Consider the following 17,685-nt stretch of genomic DNA (forward strand, 5'->3'; position numbering starts at 1 on the left):
AAAGCCATGAGATATAGTTCCCCAACTCAAGAAATGATAAACCTTTAGGAGGGAAGGGACCGCAAATGGTGCGCCCACACAAGTGAAGCCCAAACAGGCATAAGTTGTACTTGAAAGTGCAGTAATGGATCTGCCCTCGTTCCAACCTCCATGCTTGAGAAGAGAGTCTAAATTTATGTGGCAAACTCTTGAACGTGGGAAGTGCCCTCAGTGCAGCTAGATGAGTATTGGCTCTCCAGGATTTCGGGCACAGCTCTCTCCCAGCTGCTACTGGTTTCTACTTGTGATGGAGCTGACAGCTGTGGAAGGAGCTGCCAAGAGCCCTGGGTATCCTGTCTATGGCACTCTCTTTGCTTCTCACCTGCTCCATTTCCCCATTCTTTTGGGAAGAAGCATAATAATGGCCCAACAGGATCATCTTATAAAAGTTGAATGTTGGACAATTCAGGATAGACTCACCACTCCCACTTGATGTAGTAGTGGCCACCAGCTTAGCTGAATTTAAAAGAGAATTTCGACAGATTCATAGAGGATGACTACCAATGGGTCCTAGTCTTGCTTGCACAGTAGGAGAAGCAGTCTGCCTGTGAATGCTAGTTGCTGAGGATCGCAAGTGGGGAGACCGCTGCTGTCGCACTCCAGTCCTGCTTGTGTGCTTCCCAGAAGAGGCAGCTGGTTGACTCCTGTGAGAACAGGGGCCTGTACTAGAGGAGCCAGCTTGGGCCTGATCCGGCTGCAGCCAAGCTCTTCTTACGTGAGTAAGAGCTCCTTGATTGTGGCGCCTGTATCTTGACGTTTGTCGTTCAAAGCGGAGGTGCCAGGTTGCAAGCGCAGCTCCAGTGCCTCATCTTCTTTCACTCCCTCCCTTCCTTATGGCTTTCTGGGGTCAATTGGGCTGAAGAAGGGATCTCTAGCCAGATCCCCTCTCTCCCAATTTGCCCACACCCAGGAAATTTTTGTATCTTTCCTTTGCTAGAGTCAGGTTTTCCTATCACAGAAAAACAGCAGTTTTTCTCATTTGCACATTGCATGCAGATGGCAACCAAAGACCCGCGTCCGGATGTGAAGCCCTCTTTTCCATAGATAGGCTGCTGAAGGGGCCAAGCCCCTCCCCAGAGTGAGAAAAATGGCTGTTGGGGCAGTTGGCTGCAGGGCATGATTTGGAAAGCTCTCTGAAAGTTGCCCGCCTTAACCTTAAACTCCTAGAACAGGTCCTTGCCTGCATGAGGGTTGCCAGAGGAAACCTTTAAAAGATGAAGGGAGGGGGAAAACATCACAGAGCTGAGGACTGTCAGAGCATCTTGACTCTGGAAGAGAACTTGAGAGTGGGGGGAGAGTGGAATTCTTAGAGCAGAGTTACAACTGCATCAAGAATCTCATCATACAGTCTTTAACACAGATAAAAAATGATCCTGGGGGAAATTGGAGAATTGATTTAAAAACAGTAAGGTGGAGCTCCGCAAATCTGTAAAATATTATGTATGGGAAGGAGAAACCAAATAGTAGACTTGGAAGTGGCAAAAGGCTGTCTAGTCCTCTTCCACCCACCCACTCAAAAGACGCCTCCCAAGCCCACACAGTGCAGGAGCTCAGAGCAGATAGAAGGTGCCCTGAGCAAAGTGCTTTGAGAGCAAACGGCTCCAGATGTCTCGGACACCCCAGCCGAGCTACATGCTGCGAAGAGAGAGAAGCACTTTCCTCTGCTCATCGGTTGGTCTGCAGAGGGTTCAGTCCTGCCGGCTGCTGCTTTGTGTTGCCCTCATGGATCAACATTGGCAGGTGCACATGGCTGCCTATTAGTCACCTGACATCATCATGATACCCACCTGTCAGAGTTGGCCCGCAGGGGGGGAGGGAGATAAAGGCTTGGTCTCCTGGGCCAAAGAGGTTCCCCACCCCTGCTGCGGCTTGACAGCTGCTGCCCCCCGTGTTGTTAGGACACAGGCCTCTTTCCAAGTCACTGTGGCTGTGAAGCTGCTGCGGCTTGCTCTGTGAGATAGAGGATTCCCTGGTGGTTGTCCAGGCGTCTGATGCCCTTACTTGACGGAGGATGAGACATCTGTACCTCCACCCCATGATGTTGTTGGACTCCAGCGCCCATCAGTGTTGTGGTCAATGGTCAGGGATGGTGATGAGGCGAGTCGTAGTCTGGAGGAGCACAGCATCTGGAGGCCCACAGGCTCCCCATCCTGACTGTAAGCAAACACCCCAAATGAGAAACACCTGCGAAGACTCAGGGACCTCCGGTCTATCCAGGTTTGGGGTTAGGTCTCTGCGGCAGATGCACAGTGTTATATGCAGGGTTCTGCTCCTCGTGAACGTGTCCTCAGCTCTGTGGTTTGCCTTCCCCTGCTCTGGAATTGCAAAGAGGCGTGCAGCGTTGCTTTGATGGTAATCTTCGTTGTTACTACAGTTCTGCCATGGAGTCTTGGCAAGGCTTTGAGCTCCCTCCGTTTGCTTGCTCTGCCTCCTGAAGGAAATCTTTCTTTAATGGGCTTTTCTGCAGAGCAGGGCCTGTGTTTGCCTAAGCAGGAGGGATATTGACATGGAAGTCTTGGCAGCTTCTCTCTGACAGTTTTCTGGGATTCTGGGCTGCCTTGTTACGCTTTCGGAGAGTTTGTGTGGTTGCAGCATTCTGGAGGGGTATAGGCCAAGGCCAACTTTTGTCACCTTTACTGTTTTCCTACGTCCAGTGCCTCTTAGCCATTTTGTCTCATCCACAATCTGTGACCCCACCTGATTGCTAACATTGCATGCAGAGAAAGTACACAAGAACACAGGAAGCTGCCTCATCCTGAGTCAGAGCATTGGCCCATCCAGCTCAGTGTTGTCTACACTGACTGGCAACAACTCTCCAGGCTTTTACGCTACTTGGAAGTGCCAGAGATTAAAGCTGGGACTTTCTGTGTGGAAATCAGATCCTACGGCACTTCGATATGGCCCTTTCCTGAAGGTGAAAGCCTTGGTGCTTTGAGAGAGGTAACAGGAGGAAGATGATCATTCTTTCAGAACAGAAATGACTGCTTAAGAATGGCACCAGTCACGGCTGTGTGTGTAAGTACTTCTGAGAGGCAGCCAGGAAAGCAGAGGGATGGACATGTGCACAGGCTCATAGCCCTTCTCAGCCATGACCTTGGGACACCCCATTATCTCTTTGCCACCATTTCCCACCTGTAAAATGGGAAGAACAGTGGCTCGCTTGGCTGGTGTAATAATAAAGTAATAATAATGGGAGCAGCAAGGCAGTTTGTGAAGTGCTTGATTGTGATTGAAAAGGAATTCGTCTGCTACTGTTAGAAAGATGTGAACCACTCTGATTCTGATTTGATTCTAATTGATTTTGATTTTAATTGATTGCTTGATTTTATCTTGATGTGTTATATAATTGATGTTAGTCACTCTGAGCCCGGTTTCGGCCAGGGAGGACGGGGTATAAATAAAAATTATCATCAGCATCATCATCATCATCATTGTTATTATTCTTCAGGCTTAGCTACCCTCCAGCTTTGTGCTGCCTCAGGACCCAACTGTGATGCTGCCTTGCTTCCTCCTCATTCTGGGGAGGGGCAGGGAAGTTTGCTTACCCACCCAGTTTGAGGCTGACAGAGGGCTGTGCTTCATCTGTGTCTCTTATAACCTTTAACAAGCTGGGCCTGGTTTGCACAGAAGCAAGATCTGGGTGGTTCCTTTATAAGGGAGCTGTGGAGGATAGTTTGGGGGGGGCAGTGAGCAATTTTTGCCCCTGGACTGCACAGTGTTGGAAGGTGCCCTGGGTACCTTCTCCAGTGAGAACATGCAGCCTTGGGGGTAGCGAGTCCTTTGCCAGAGAGACGTATGTGTTGCTGCCAAATGCAGACGCACCCTGTAACTCCAAAACTTCCAACTACATGGAGCTCTCTGGAATCTTCAGCAACGTGCTGCCATCCCACCAGCCAGGAAGTTAATAAGCAGGCCTGGTCTGCTTAACGGAGAGGGCTGGAAGGGGTCCTGCTGCAATGAGCTCTTCCTTCCTCCCATTCCCAGCCAGCTTGAGGGAAGGCTGGCCTGGAGCAGAGAGTTTCGTTTCTTTCTCTTGCCGGAGGACCTTGGCAGATCCCAGGGCACCAACAAGGGATATCTGTGCCCTTTGGGAGTGGCTCTTGAGGTGTCTAGAATGGAAAAGTCCAGTTGTCAAAGCTGAGAGCAGGACGCGCCAGTAGCAACAGTCGATTGGGGTAGTGGCAGCTGAGGCCAAAACACAAGGAATCTTGGAGGCAGAAAGAGAAACTTTATCTGCAGGCCATAAATCAGCCTGGAAAAGAGGGGAGTTCAGGATCTGGCATGGAAGAGCTGGGGTGCTGCTGTGCCCCCAAAGGAGAGCTTGAGTCTCTGCCGGGATGTGCAGGGGAAGAGAGGCAGAAACTGGAACAATCTTGTTGGGGAAGGGAAGGAGACCCTTGAGGACTTAATGCGCCAAAGGGAGCGCTGCGTACCTTGGCCTGATGGGAGGATTGCTTCTGCTGCTTTGGGACGCAAATGCACACAAAGGGAGAGAAAGAAACATGGGCTTCTTTCATAGAATCACAGAGCTGTAGAGTTGGAAGGGATCCCGAGGGTCATCTAGTCCATCCCCTGCAATGCAAGAATCTCAACCCACAGTGCCCCATCCAATTTGAAACCATACTGGACCCTGCTTAGCTTTGCAAATGTGCTAGTAGTTTTATTGCTTTGTGTTTGCTTTGCTATCTCTTAGTTCTGTGTCTTTTCTTTTCCCAATAAAATGCACCAGTTATTTTAAGAGCTCCTTACTGATTTCACTGGCAGGTTCTGCCTACATCTCATATCTTCTAATCCTTGAAATTCACACTCCTGAATAGTGCTACAGTCTCCCCCCCCCCAAAAAAAAAAAATCAGTGCTACAGTCTTAAAGAGGGAGGGGGGTATCTGGAATGCTGTATGGCTTAAAAGTACTGTAGGACAGACAGACACCTCTGCAACCATTCACTATGGCAGATCCTGTGGGATAATCCCAATAATATAAGCCGCCCTGGTGTGAGCTATGAAATGACCGTGCTCAGGACATTGACTACTTTGATGATTGAGATTCTGGGCTGCTGTTTCTGCTCCTTTGGGCCTGTTGGGCTCTCAGTGTTGTGAGCTGGCCCCCTCCGTGGCGGAGGGGTGCCTGTGCTTGCGCAAACAAGGGTCTGTCTGTGCCCCCTCTTCCGCCCGCTGCCGCGTGCTCCCCTTCCCGCCCCATTCCCTTCAATTGGAGCTGACGCACGCTATTTGTCGGAGATAAAAAATAGCAGAGGAGTAATGGAAAGACAGAAGGCACAGGAAGGCGGTTTGGTCGTTAGAGACAGAAGAGCAGAATTAACGTGCAGTGGGGGATTTGGAGCGAACACTGCCTGCATTGTAATCGGAGAGGGGCAAGGGGGGGGGAGAGAGACCGAGTGAGCGAGACTGACCCCCAATCCCCTGGAGGGACGCGGGGAGAGTAGCAACGAGGAGAGAGTGAAGGATTCCAGAGGTGGACTGGCTTCCTCTTTCACCAGACAGACACAAGGGAGACGGGCAGGGCGCCAGCTCCTGTACCTGCACTTCCAATCTGGGCCATTGACAGCTGGAGCTACTTTGCAGGGGAGGGAGGGGGGGCAGGCAGGGCAGCAGCATGCAGGCTCTTCCGCTGGAAAGGGGAGGGATGGTGCCTTGTGAAGTCGGGCGGCTGCTGCTGCTGCCGCTGCCGCTGCTGGACGTGGTGGAGGAGGTGCAGGAGCCGTAGTCTCAAAGCAGTGGCAATGGAGGGGTGCCAGGATACCCTGTCCCCAGAGGAGCCGGCCAGAGACCCTCAGCCAGGCAGTCTGCAACCCTGAGCTCAGGCCAGACGGGACGGGCCTGGGGACAGATCTGCAGACACCGTCCCAGCTGGCAAGCGTTGAGCAAGCAGGCCAGCCTCCCTGGGGGAGGGAGAGCCTTGCAGCAGCTAAATCAGAGGAAGAAAGGGCTGCCTCGCCAGTCCCACCGGGGGAAGAGGGAGGGGGGCACATGTGTTTCTTGGCAGCCTTGCAGGTGCAAAACAGTGACGCAGGCATAAGCACCTTGTGATGGATCATGTGGTGAGGGCAGCAGTTCATTCACTCTTCCACCCACCCAATTTGGGGCAGGAGGCCCAGGTCCTCAGTCCTCTCCCCCCTGGGTGTAGAGGAAGCCCCACCAGGAGCGCCAAGGTCCCTCTTTGGGGCAGCTGTGCATGTGGCTGCTGGACCCAAAATGTGATGCATTTCCCTCTTACTGTGGGGAGAGGAGAGTGTTTCAGTGCAGGGTGGGAAAGTGGGAGGAGGGGTTGGAGGGCAGCGGGGCCCCCAGTACACCTGAGCCCTTCTCCGGGCTCCTCTGGCCTGCCTACTTTCCCGCTGCTTCTCCAATACAAATACATGCATGCATATATAATCTTATTTGTATGCCGCCTTTGCACAGTTCAGGGCGGCTTACCACATGAAAAAAGTAGTCATAAGCAATAAATAAAACATTTAAAAACAAAGCTGATCAATTTCCACATCAATCACAACATGATCTATAATATCCCACCACCACCACCAAGCAGCATCCCAGCCCAAGAGTCTGTTCAGCAGCCTCAACTTTTGTAGCTGGAGTCAGTCAGGTGCTGCTCAGAGCACAGATGGGGCCAGGCAGGGTGTGGGGAGGGAAGGTGGAGTGGTGTTGTTGGAGCAGAAAGAGCAGGCTGGTGGGGGGGGGGGAGTTGAGGCACTGCAGCCCGATTGCTGTGTTAAGGCTGTGGATTGCACAGATCCATGGAGGCGTCTTCATGTGGTGGCTGCAGTGACATGTTACGGGGGCACAAGAAGTGCTAAGGTTTGCGTTTGGCTTTTTAGTGGCACCTGAGATGGTGTGTGAAGCATTGACATCTGCTTCTTTCCTCATCCCGGCCCCACACAGTGGGGGAGGGGGGGCTTTTATAGGAGGCCCAAACGTGCCCAAGATGCCCGAGCCAGTTGTCCGTGTTCTGAACCCATGAATATGTCAGGCCTCTTCTTGTCTTTACCTTGTTCCAAGCCGGGATTGAAGCCAGAGTGGCATCCTTTCCATCCCAGCCATCTGTGGGTTCCTGGAGGATTAGGAAGAGGAAATCTGGACTTAGGTTACTCTCAGTATTGTGTTTTAATTTTGTTTGATTCTGATCGTGTTGGCTCTAGAGTCTCTCTTCTCCCCAGCCCCAAAGCCCTTAATAGCTTGGCTTTGAGCAATTCCTCTCCACGTGCTCCTCTGGCTTCTTGTTTCTAGAGCTCCCTGGGGAGGTCCATAGCCTTGTGGAAGATGACTGGAACTTGGTCCATGGGGTGGGAGCACCGGAGGGCTTGGCTGACAATGACAGTGAGCATGCTTGCTGCCTCCCACTTACTCTTGTGTTCTTCCACACTGGAAGATTTCACTTGCCCTATGGGACCAAAGGCTGGAGGCTTGTAAATCGAGATCCAGGTTGTGGCGTGTGCGTTTGCTCTGGAGAAAATCCCCACCAGGGCGGGAGAGCAGAGGCTCCTCCTGCCAGTTCTGGTAATGCTTAGCAATGCTGCACATGCTCCTCACCTGCGCTCTTTGACTGCTTGGCCTACTTCAAACTAGCAAAGTTGGGTGTGGAGGAATGGTGCCTGGAGGAGGAGGAGGAGGAGGTGTTTAAGGGATTTCTTCAAATAAGTATATTGAACTCATGAAACACTGTTTGTCAGATGAACAAGTAAAGCAATTGAAGCTGCTGACATGTTCATCAGTAGAGGACCACAGTCTTCTGCCTTAGAGAGACCTCCCAGTTACTTACCACCTTCAGTTGTAGACTGCTTTTGAAGTCTTTCTCAGCCCTGTAGACGCTGCACTCCTGAACCGAAGCTGAATGCTTTTATTTTTCTTGAAACCAGTTTGCTGGTCCTTCTGGGTTGAGATGAGTATTGGTACAGACAGGGTTTCAATGACTTCCTACTGCATGCAAACTTGTCTCACTGGACAATACATTGAGGATGTTTGTCTAAAAAGCTTCTCTAAAGCTTTTATACGAAATGGCTCTGTGAGTGTGAAGAGGCCCCCCACTTTAACTGCTCTCAGCCCCTTGTCATTCAAGTCCTCTCTCTCTCTCTCTCTCTCTCTCTCTCTCTCTCTCTCTCTCTCTCTCTCGCTGCCGAAGGGCATTCGTTGTGGCAGCTGACCTCTTCTTCTGCCCCCACCGCTCTGCAGTGTACTTCGTTGCCATGTTGGTGTTCAGATTTGAGAGCCATTGAGCAGCCAAAGAGGCGCCACTTTGTATTAGGATGGAGGCACAGCTCTTGGAGATGCCTCTCCAAGCTTGCCCTCATACTTTGTTGGAAGCTACCCAGAATGGCTGAGGCAACCCAGTCAGATGGGTAGAGTACAAGAAATACTTATTATTATTATCATAATCATTATTATTGAAGCCCGTTGCCCATGAGCGCTGCAGGATTGGGGCCGTGGTGTGCTCCACTCCCTTTTTGGCAGGTCCTGAGAGTGCTTTGCCAGCTGCCAAGTCCAGACACACATCCCATCCTATCTACGTCAAGAATCTTTTCCTGGTGCATGGATTTAGAGCTACTCCAAAGAGCAGCTATTCCCATCTGGGAGTTTCCTTCATGGGAGTGCCCAGCCTGCGTTTCTAGCTCTCTCTCCCCCAATGGGACACCCCGAAAGTGATCCAGAAAGGAAATGCCTTTGCTTTGCTTCTGCTTCCCTTGCTTGGTTAAACCCCCCAAAATATGGCTTCCTAAAAGCATAACCCTGGCCACCAAACGTGGGCCCAGATGAAAAGCTTCTCTGGTGCTTCCAGGAGACGTTCAGCCCTGCGGGACAACCGCTGAGTGAATAGTTCACCTCTCAGACTCTTGCCACCTGGACTTGCCATTCAGGTGAGGCATTCAAGAGAATGTACTTAGTTAATTGTAGGTTTATAGGGCTCTGTCAGCCAAAGTATATAGAAACAATGAGGCATCCAACAAGCCCATTGTCAGCATACATTATGCACCCTGGGCAACCTTCATATTTATTCAGAGCATCTATAAACAGCCTGATGTTTTATAAAACTTTTAAGTGGTATCCAATATAAAAACGATATCACTGAAACAGAAATGCAACATAAAACCAGTAAAACAGGTGAATGAAAGAAAGGAATATTAGAAATATTAGAACGGAATATTAAAAGCATTAATTTAAACAAATAGTCCCAGTTTATGGGTCAGGGAAACCTGGGCAAGAAGACAAGCCTATCCAAAGACTTGAGACCGGCCTTGGCTGGGGAGGGCGGGGTATAAATAAAAATTATTATTATTATTAAAAGAAGAGCCTGCTGGATCAGGCCTAAGGCTGTGGGAAACCTGCAATCAGGCTTTGACGTTTATTCCCCTCCTGTGGCTTCCAGCAACTAGGATTCAGAAGCATTGCCTCCTCCAAGTGTAGAGGCAGGGCAGAGTCATCAGGGTAGAAGCCACCATAGTTCTCTCTTCCATGAATTTGCCTGGTCCTCTGAGGACTACTGTCATCACAAGTTGGGTCAGTTCTCTCACCTGGCCCCAGTTTAACCTCTTGGCTAGAGGGGCAGATTGGAGGGAAACTTCATAGGGGAGGAGAGGAAAGAGAATCCCATCCAAGTTGGTGGCCATCACTTCCTCCCGTGGGAGTGAGTTCCATAGTTTAACCCTCAAAGCATCTCAGCTGAAACATGCAAAGAGATCAGGTCCCCTCGTTCTACACCTGCACTGCCATCTGCAGGTATGGTCTGCTGCAGATGAGGGTAATTTTAACCTGATGTTTAAAGAGTCGGGCAAAGGTGTGTGTCTCCATGTGGAAGCAGACTCCCAAGTCTCAAAGAAGGAAGTGAGTCTCTGAAAATGTCCTTTTCCCTCCCCCAGTTGTGGAATACAGACAGATATTTAGGACTGTTGAAGCAGTCTCCTAGACCCTGTCATCGGTGATGTCCCACACCTGGGAAAGATTTCCATACTTCCTGTGCTAATAACTGCAGCTTATTGTGCCCCAAACTGAGGACTACTGTCATCACAAATTGGGTCAGTTCTCTCACCTGGCCCCAGTTTAACCTCTTGGCTAGAGGGGCACCCTCTGGGGCGGATGGGGGGGAAGCTGCATAGGGGAGGAGAGGAAAGGGAATCCCGTCATGCAAGCACAGGCCCACACACACAACATTAGATATCACCACAGTGCTTTTGGATTTTATTTCTAATTCTAAAATTGTGTTTATTCTAGCTTATCTATACTGTGAGCCATGTTTGCCTTGAAAAGCAAGATGTGAAAAAAGAGTCACAACATTTTGTGAGAATATACTGAACTTTCCACGAGGCAAAGCTTTTTACCATTCTTTTGAGCGTGCACGTGCAAACTTGGTCAAAATAGTTTTTTTTTTTTCAAAGACCTTTTTTTAGAAAGAAAAAAATAAATTGACTTTTGGTTATTGCGCCTTTTTTTAAAAAATGAAATGTGGGTGTTGAGAGTCTCCCTTCTCTGCCCACCCCGCAGCCTTCAGCAACCTAGTGCTCTCCGGTTTCTGTAGGCCCACAGCTCCCCTCAGCCTGACAGGGCCACACTGGCTGGGAGTTATAGTCCGAAGCGCCCGGAGGGCAGCAGGTTGGCTGCATTGGACCCCACTCGACGTTAAGGTCCCTAGGACAAGGCTCTCGCCTCTCACCTCACAGCTGCAAAGCATTGTGTGAAATTGACCCGCTGCGAATGCCAAGGAGCCTGGTGGGGCTTGGAAGGCCTCTTGGCGGCTTCTTCGGAGCTGTGGCCAGCCCACATGCATGGAGCACTGGTCCACCCAGGCACAGCCTTGGCAGTAAACTTGGTGCCCTGGAGCAACTCTTTTCAACAGCCGCTGGAAAGGTGTGCATAAAAAGGCTTTCCCTTTCTTCTGCGGGACCTTTGCAACTTTAACAGCCACCCTATAATTTTCACCTGTGTTCTTTTAATGCCTTCCCAGCTGTGTGCGTTGCCAGAGGGTATCTGGCAGGGGGCCTGCATGGGGAAGGCATGCGCATGGAAGCAATTGGGAGGCGGGCTGGTGCTCAGGGCGACCCTGTCACCTCCCACAGGCTGGCTGTCCCCTCTGCAGGCCAGGGGCACAGAGCAAATGGGGAGCACCCCTTCGCTCTTAGGTGGTTCTCACTTGCCCTCCCGTGTTTGGGGGTGGGGTGGGGTGCTGGGGATGGGATGGACTCCAGCCAGCGAGGCATCTGCTGCTCAGCCTGCCTCAGCTGCCGCCAGGCAATGGCCCCCCGGGTGCTTGTTTAGCTAATGTGTATGAAAGTGCCATAAAGCTTCTCGGCTGGCAGACGGCCCGTTGTCTTGGCTCTTGGCTCAACAAGTGGCCGGTGTTGAAGCCCCACCACCACACTGTGGTCAGTATGGGGGGGGGGAGACTCGGGCGATGGAGGCCCCGTGCTGTCTTGGTAGCGACAGCCGAGGCTCGGGTTGCTGCTGGTGCTTTGGAGTCTCTAATTTGCCCCAGATCCGTGACGGGGGGCTGGAGGCCAGCACCTCCCCACCACCTTTGCTGCTAAGGAAAAACACAGTGTTGAGGAAACTGTAGACACAGACCCACCAGCAAGGAGGAGGCTCAGAATTATGCAAGGGCAGTGCAGCTCCTCACAAAACACGGAATGTCAGCAAGCAAACCACCCCTTTCCCCCATTCAGCTAATGGTAACCTGTGGCTTCTGAACTGACAGCCCCAGAGGCTCAGAACACCATCGTTTTGTTTCTGTTTCCATGCTTCTGGCTGCAAAAGCCTCAAGGGAGTGTGGATGCTGACACATCTGGGAGCCAGCCTGAACCACTGGGTGCTAGCCGCATGCCTGGTCATCTCAGTGTTCAACCCCAACTTCAGGTCATTTATGAACAAGTTTAAAAGCCCCTTTCCTGATGCAAGTCATGGGGGTACACCAGTTCTTGTATCCTAGCCCAGCACTACGTTTGGTATGGCAGCAAAACTGCCTTGGAGAGGCGTATGTGGCCCTGCTTATTCTCTCACACTTTTTTGCAGCTTTTGATTCTGTTGCTCACAGTAATCTCCTGGAATGGATCCATGCGGTGGTGGTTGGGGGCAATTCATTACAGTGGTTCCTGTCCTATCTTTGGGCCTGTTTTCCAGAGTAGTTATGGGCGTAGGAGCCCAGCAGCATGGGAGTTAATCCTGTGGCACCCCACAAGGTTCCATTCTTTCACCTGTACTATTTAATATCTGTAGGGAGCTGTCATCAGAGGATTTGGAGTGTTGTGTCACCAATATGCTGGTGGCATATCTATCTCTGAGCCACCTGAATCATGAGAGGCAGTTCAAGTGCTTGGAGACAGTGATAGCTTGGATATGGGTCAACAGATTGAGGCTCAGAAGGCAAGACAGTTTTTTCCTGTCCAAGAGGCAGGGAGACAGCCTATTTTGGACGGGGTTGCAGACCCCAGGAAGGAGCAGGCAAGTAGGAACCAGCATTGTCATTGGAGATCCAGGTACCCTTGGTGACTAGGAGTGCCTGTTTCTATTGCCAGTTGGTTTGCCAGATCAAAGATAAGTTGGCTGCTATAATCCATGGTCTGGTAACTTCTACATTGGATCCCACTCTACGTGCCCCCCCCCCCCGAAGATGGTTCAGAAGCTGCAACTGGTCCAGAATGAGACAGCCAGCTTATTGGCCAGGGTGATATGTAGAAAACACACAATTTCTGTTCTAAACAGCTTCTCCCATTCTCCTACCTTCCCTACAGACCCTGCCAGATGTTAGATTGGTAGAGGAGGCCATCTGGGTACATTTGCTTCTCTCGGAGGTTCAAGGGCTCTTTCTGTGGTGGCACCTGAGCTGTGGGATTTCCCCCTTTATGGGTGTGTCTGGTGTCTTCGCTCTTTAGCTTTCAATGTATGCTGAAGACATACCTGTTTCTTTACTCTGGTCTTTGACAGTTAAAAAGATTGTTTTCATGACCTATCTGGACATTGTTAATTAAAGAATGACTGTTTTTGTTTTATCGTACTTCTCCGTGTATCAGATGAGTTTTTTTAATTTAAAAGTTATGGTAAAAATTGGGGGTTGTCTTATACATGGATAGTACATGGAGGGACGTGGGATTGGTTCAGCGGCTATTGGGTGTGTTATTGGTGTCTGCGGGAAGGGCTGGTGTTGATGGGTTGTTGTTGCTGTAGCAGTTGGGCGAGTGATTGGCGGCTTCTTTTGGCAAGGGGACAGATGATAGGTGGCTTTTGTGATGCGGCAATCCTCCCCCCAGAAAAGCTCAGCAACTCTGGGCAATCTCCCCATTTTCTTAATTTTGAGTCCCCAAAAATAGGCGGCGTCTTATACACAGAAAAATATATTTTTTGTGGTTAAGCTATACAGTGGTACCTCTGGATGCAAACGGGATCCGTTCTGGAGCCCCGTTTGCATCCAGAGCAGAACGCAACCCGCGTCTGTGTGTGCATGGGTCGTGATTCGCTGCTTCTGCGCATGCACGTGACGTCATTTTGAGCGTCTGCGCATGCGCGAGTGGCAAAACCCAGAAGTAATGCGTTCCATTACTTCTGGGTCGCTGTGGAGCGTAACCTGAAAATGCTCAACCTGAAGTGATTTTAACCCGAGGTATTATTATTAGCCATTGACTGTTTGGGGAAAAAATTGCTTATGACCCTTCTAGGTCAAGAACCCAACACGCTTTATTCACATCTTCCACGTAAGCTCCCTCCAGTTGGGATGGGCGGGTCCAGTGTCGGTGGCATTTTCAGCCAGGAATGGGAGGAATGTTTTTGCAAATTGTAACCCACTGGAAATAATTCATAATGGCAATGCTTCCCCTACAACATGTGATGGCAGCATCTGGGAAAGGAGAGGGCTTCTTGCTAGAAGGCCCTGCTGCGTAGCAGAGCAGCGGTTGTGAGTGCCTGGAGATTGTGTCATCTCCAGTACGAGGCATCCAATTAAACCTTCTCTCTTTTGTCTCTCTTCTTTTGCAATCCTGGCTCTTTCATGCCAGAAACCATTCCAAAAATCTAGGTTAGCTGTATTTTCGTCCCCAGAGCACTGGGGAACCTGTGTTCACCCCCTTCCTCCTGTGGTAGGAGGGCCCCTGCTGGCTGTGGTGGTGCAGGGCCAGGTGTCCTGCAGAGGTGTAACACATGTTAATGCATGTTAATGTGGTGTTACTCTTGACCAGGATACGGCTATTTGGAATACCAGCCACTAAGAGCCAAAGGTTGATCCGCCTGCCTGCCTGCCAGGCTTGTCTAGCATGACCATGAAGAAGGATAACCATGGACTGGAGGGTGGCTGTGCTCTGCCTTCAGAAGCAGAAGCAGTAATACTTCTGAATACCTCTTGCTGGAAGCTCTTGTGCCTTGAGCGTTTCCCTTATCGGCATCTGGCTGGCCACTGGGAGAACAGGGAGCTCGACCAGATGGGCCATTGGCCTGACCCAGCAGCCAGGCTCTTCTTATTGCCATCCGGTGGAAACTTCCTCTGCTAAATGTTGACCACCTCCTACGAGGAAGTAAGTTGCCACTTTCTCCAGGGGGTCTTGCACTTGCCTCATTATTCCCCTTGAACGTTTTTTAGTTGTTCAAAGTCATTGACTTAAGAGGACCTGAAACTAGAAGTTTCTCTCCTTTGAATTAAGGAGGTGTGTTCCATTTTTTAAGGGTGCAGCATGCATGGAGAATCTAATTTGGATGATGCAGTATGTGACAGAAAGCTTTGTTTATGCTCTGTGTTAACTAGAAATTCCTAGTCACAACCGCGATAAAATAATAATATTTTTGTTCTGGCATAGCATTTCCCTCTACAACCAAATAAGAATTTTGGCTATGAACATGGCTGTTTTTGTGTTTATTTCCTTAAAGTGTTTGGTTTTGTTCCATTTTTCTCAGAATAAACCTCTTTTATTGTTCAATATTCCTCTCTTACTCTAGTTATGTAAAAGTTCTGGCTTGCTGGTGAGAATTCTCACCACTTGATACTATTGAATAGAGTATTCCTCTTGGGGGCGGGGGGGGCGGATTTTTAGGGACACCAAAGGACTTTGGAGGTTCCAGGCTTACCTTAGTTGCTCCTTCTCATAGTCATCTGCTGCCTGCAAGCTAGATTTGAGGTCGTCACTAATAGGCAGATATTGTATAAATTCGCACCATGCTTTGTGGGTTTCTATAACATCCCTTAATAACTCTGAGCTCAGCAGGCAAATTAATTCTGTCCATGTTTGGAAAAACAGCTTTTGTTTAGGTTTGAATCCTTGCTGTTGTTAAAAGTATGTGAGCATCTGTTCTTCCTCTGATGGAAGAGCCCCATTTGAAGAGGGCCACAGCTCAGTGGCAGATCACCTGCTTGGCATGCAGAAGGTCCCTGGTTCAGTCCACAGTGGCATCTCCAGGTAGGGCTTGCCTGGAACCCTAGACGCCTCTGCGTTAGATGGACCCAGCTGTCTGATTCAATCTAAGGCAGTTTCCTAGGTTCGCCACCAGCTCAAAGCACTGCTGTTTGGCACCTAAGCATTGCTGCCTGCTTGGTGGGTGGCAGGTAGTTTAGATAGCTCTGTAGGCCTGTATCTGATCCCGCGGGATAGCTCAGTCAGTATAGCCTAAGACTCTTAATCTCAGGGTTGTAGGTTTGAGCCCTGCATTGGGGGAAAAATTCCTGCATTGCAGGGCGTTGGACTAGATGAGCCTTGTGGTTCCTTCCAACTCTACAATTATATGATTCTATTGAATGTTATGCTTTTATAATGCTATGCTTTTATTTAATCTTCCTGGGATCTATGGCAAGTGGACCTCTTAGGAGACAGATGGGTGCTCCCGTAAGTTAGAATCATAGAATAGAATCATAGAATCATAGAGTTGGAATAGACCACAAGGGCCATCGAGTCCAACCCCCTGCCAAGCAGGAAACACCACCAGAGCACTCCTGACATATGGTTGCCAAGCCTCTGCTTAAAGACCTCCAAAGAAGGAGACTCCACCACACTCCTGGGCAGCAAATTCCACTGTCGAACAGCTCTTACTGTCAAGAAGTTCTTCCTAATGTTTAGGTGGAATCTTCTTTCTTGTAGTTTGGATCCATTGCTCCGTGTCCGCTTCTCTGGAGCAGCAGAAAACAACCTTTCTCCCTCCTCTATGTGACAAACTTTTATATATTTGAGCATGGCTATCATATCACCCCTTAACCTCCTCTTCTCCAGGCTAAACATGCCCAGCTCCCTTAGCCGTTCCTCCTAAGGCATCGTTTCCAGGCCTTTGACCATTTTGGTTGCCCTCCTCTGGACACGTTCCAGTTTGTCAGTGTCCTTCTTGAATTGTGGTGCCCAGAACTGGACACAGTACTCCAGGTGAGGTCTGACCAGAGCAGAATACAGTGGCACTATTACTTCCCTTGATCTAGATGCAGCCCAGAATTGCATTGGCTTTTTTAGCTGCCGCGTCACACTGTTGGCTCATGTCAAGTTTGTGGTCAACCAAGACTCCTAGATCCTTTTCACATGTACTGCTCTCAAGCCAGGTGCCACCCATCTTGTATTTGTGCCTCTCATTTTTTTTGCCCAAGTGCAATACTTTACATTTCTCCCTGTTAAAATTCATCTTGTTTGTTTTGGCCCAGTTCTCTAATCTGTCAAGGTCGTTTTGAAGTGTGATCCTGTCCTCTGGGGTGTTAGCCACCCCTCCCAGTTTGGTGTCATCTGAGTTAGTTGCAGCTCAGTTCCTTGTCTGCCCCCTTTTCGCATGGATAGCCTGACCCTCCATGGATGCCTCTGACTCTAGCATCCCATGCCTTGCTCGGGTCCAGTGACCCTTTCTTGCTTGCCCACAAGCTCACATCTCTGTGAGACTCCTGGGAGGAGCTTCATCTTCTTCCCCCAGCCTCCCACAGCTGCTGCCTTACCTGCAGGCAGAGCCCCCACGTGCTTCTGCCTTCTCTTTTGGCGCTGAGCAAAGGGCAGGGTGCAAAGGGCTAATGCAGTTCCCTCCCACAAGATGTAGTAGTTCGTGGAGGAGGGTAAGGCTGTCAATGGCCAATAGCCACGGGGATGGCTCTTCTTGCCTTCTCTTCTCTACGCAAGGCATACCTTGGATGCTGCCAACCTCAGGATTGGCTTTGGGGTCTAGCTGTCCACTTTTGATTTATTTCCCTCCCTCCCTGATTTATTTCCCCAGGATGCTCCGCTCTGAGGCAGCAGCTCTTTCTCCCCCCCCCCCGGTGCTTCTTGTTTTAAGATGGCCATGGTTCTGGCAAGGTGCTGGCAAGTGGCCTCTTGCCTCCTTCTCAGAGTTGCCTCCCACCCGCCTCACACACCTACACAAATGTTGCAGAAGTGGAGTAAGCGTTGCCCCCCCCAACTCCTTAAATTCATCTAGAAATGCCAAGACCCAGGACCCTGTTGGCCAAATGGCATGAGCCTAAAAGGAAGTTTTCATCCGGTCAGTACGACATAGTCTTCTCTCACTATACAAACACGTTGGATTTATATTATTATCAATGACATGAAACTCCAGCATGTATTGATTGTAACCCCACCCGAGGTTCTGAGAACAGGATGGCCCATAACTATGGATTTGAAGGCAAGTCCAGGGGTTGCGCTGTGGTCATTCTTCTTGCCTCCCCCACGGGGAACCATGCCTTCCTCCTCCCTATAGCGGGATTCAGGTCCG

General features: G+C 50.1%; 1 protein-coding gene and 1 long non-coding RNA gene across 2 annotated transcripts in view; both read left to right on the plus strand.

Moving 5' to 3' along the window:
- Positions 1 to 17,685, plus strand: part of LOC308593217 — a 285,688-nt gene that overhangs the window by 24,880 nt on the left and 243,123 nt on the right. The window lies entirely within an intron of this gene.
- The window catches only part of BOP1 (BOP1 ribosomal biogenesis factor), a 65,008-nt gene that overhangs the window by 23,362 nt on the left and 23,961 nt on the right, over positions 1 to 17,685 (plus strand). The gene's annotated exons all lie outside the window — the stretch shown is intronic.

This window comes from Podarcis bocagei, assembly GCF_964188305.1.
Source record: "Podarcis bocagei genome assembly, chromosome: 8".
Taxonomy (NCBI): domain Eukaryota; kingdom Metazoa; phylum Chordata; class Lepidosauria; order Squamata; family Lacertidae; genus Podarcis; species Podarcis bocagei.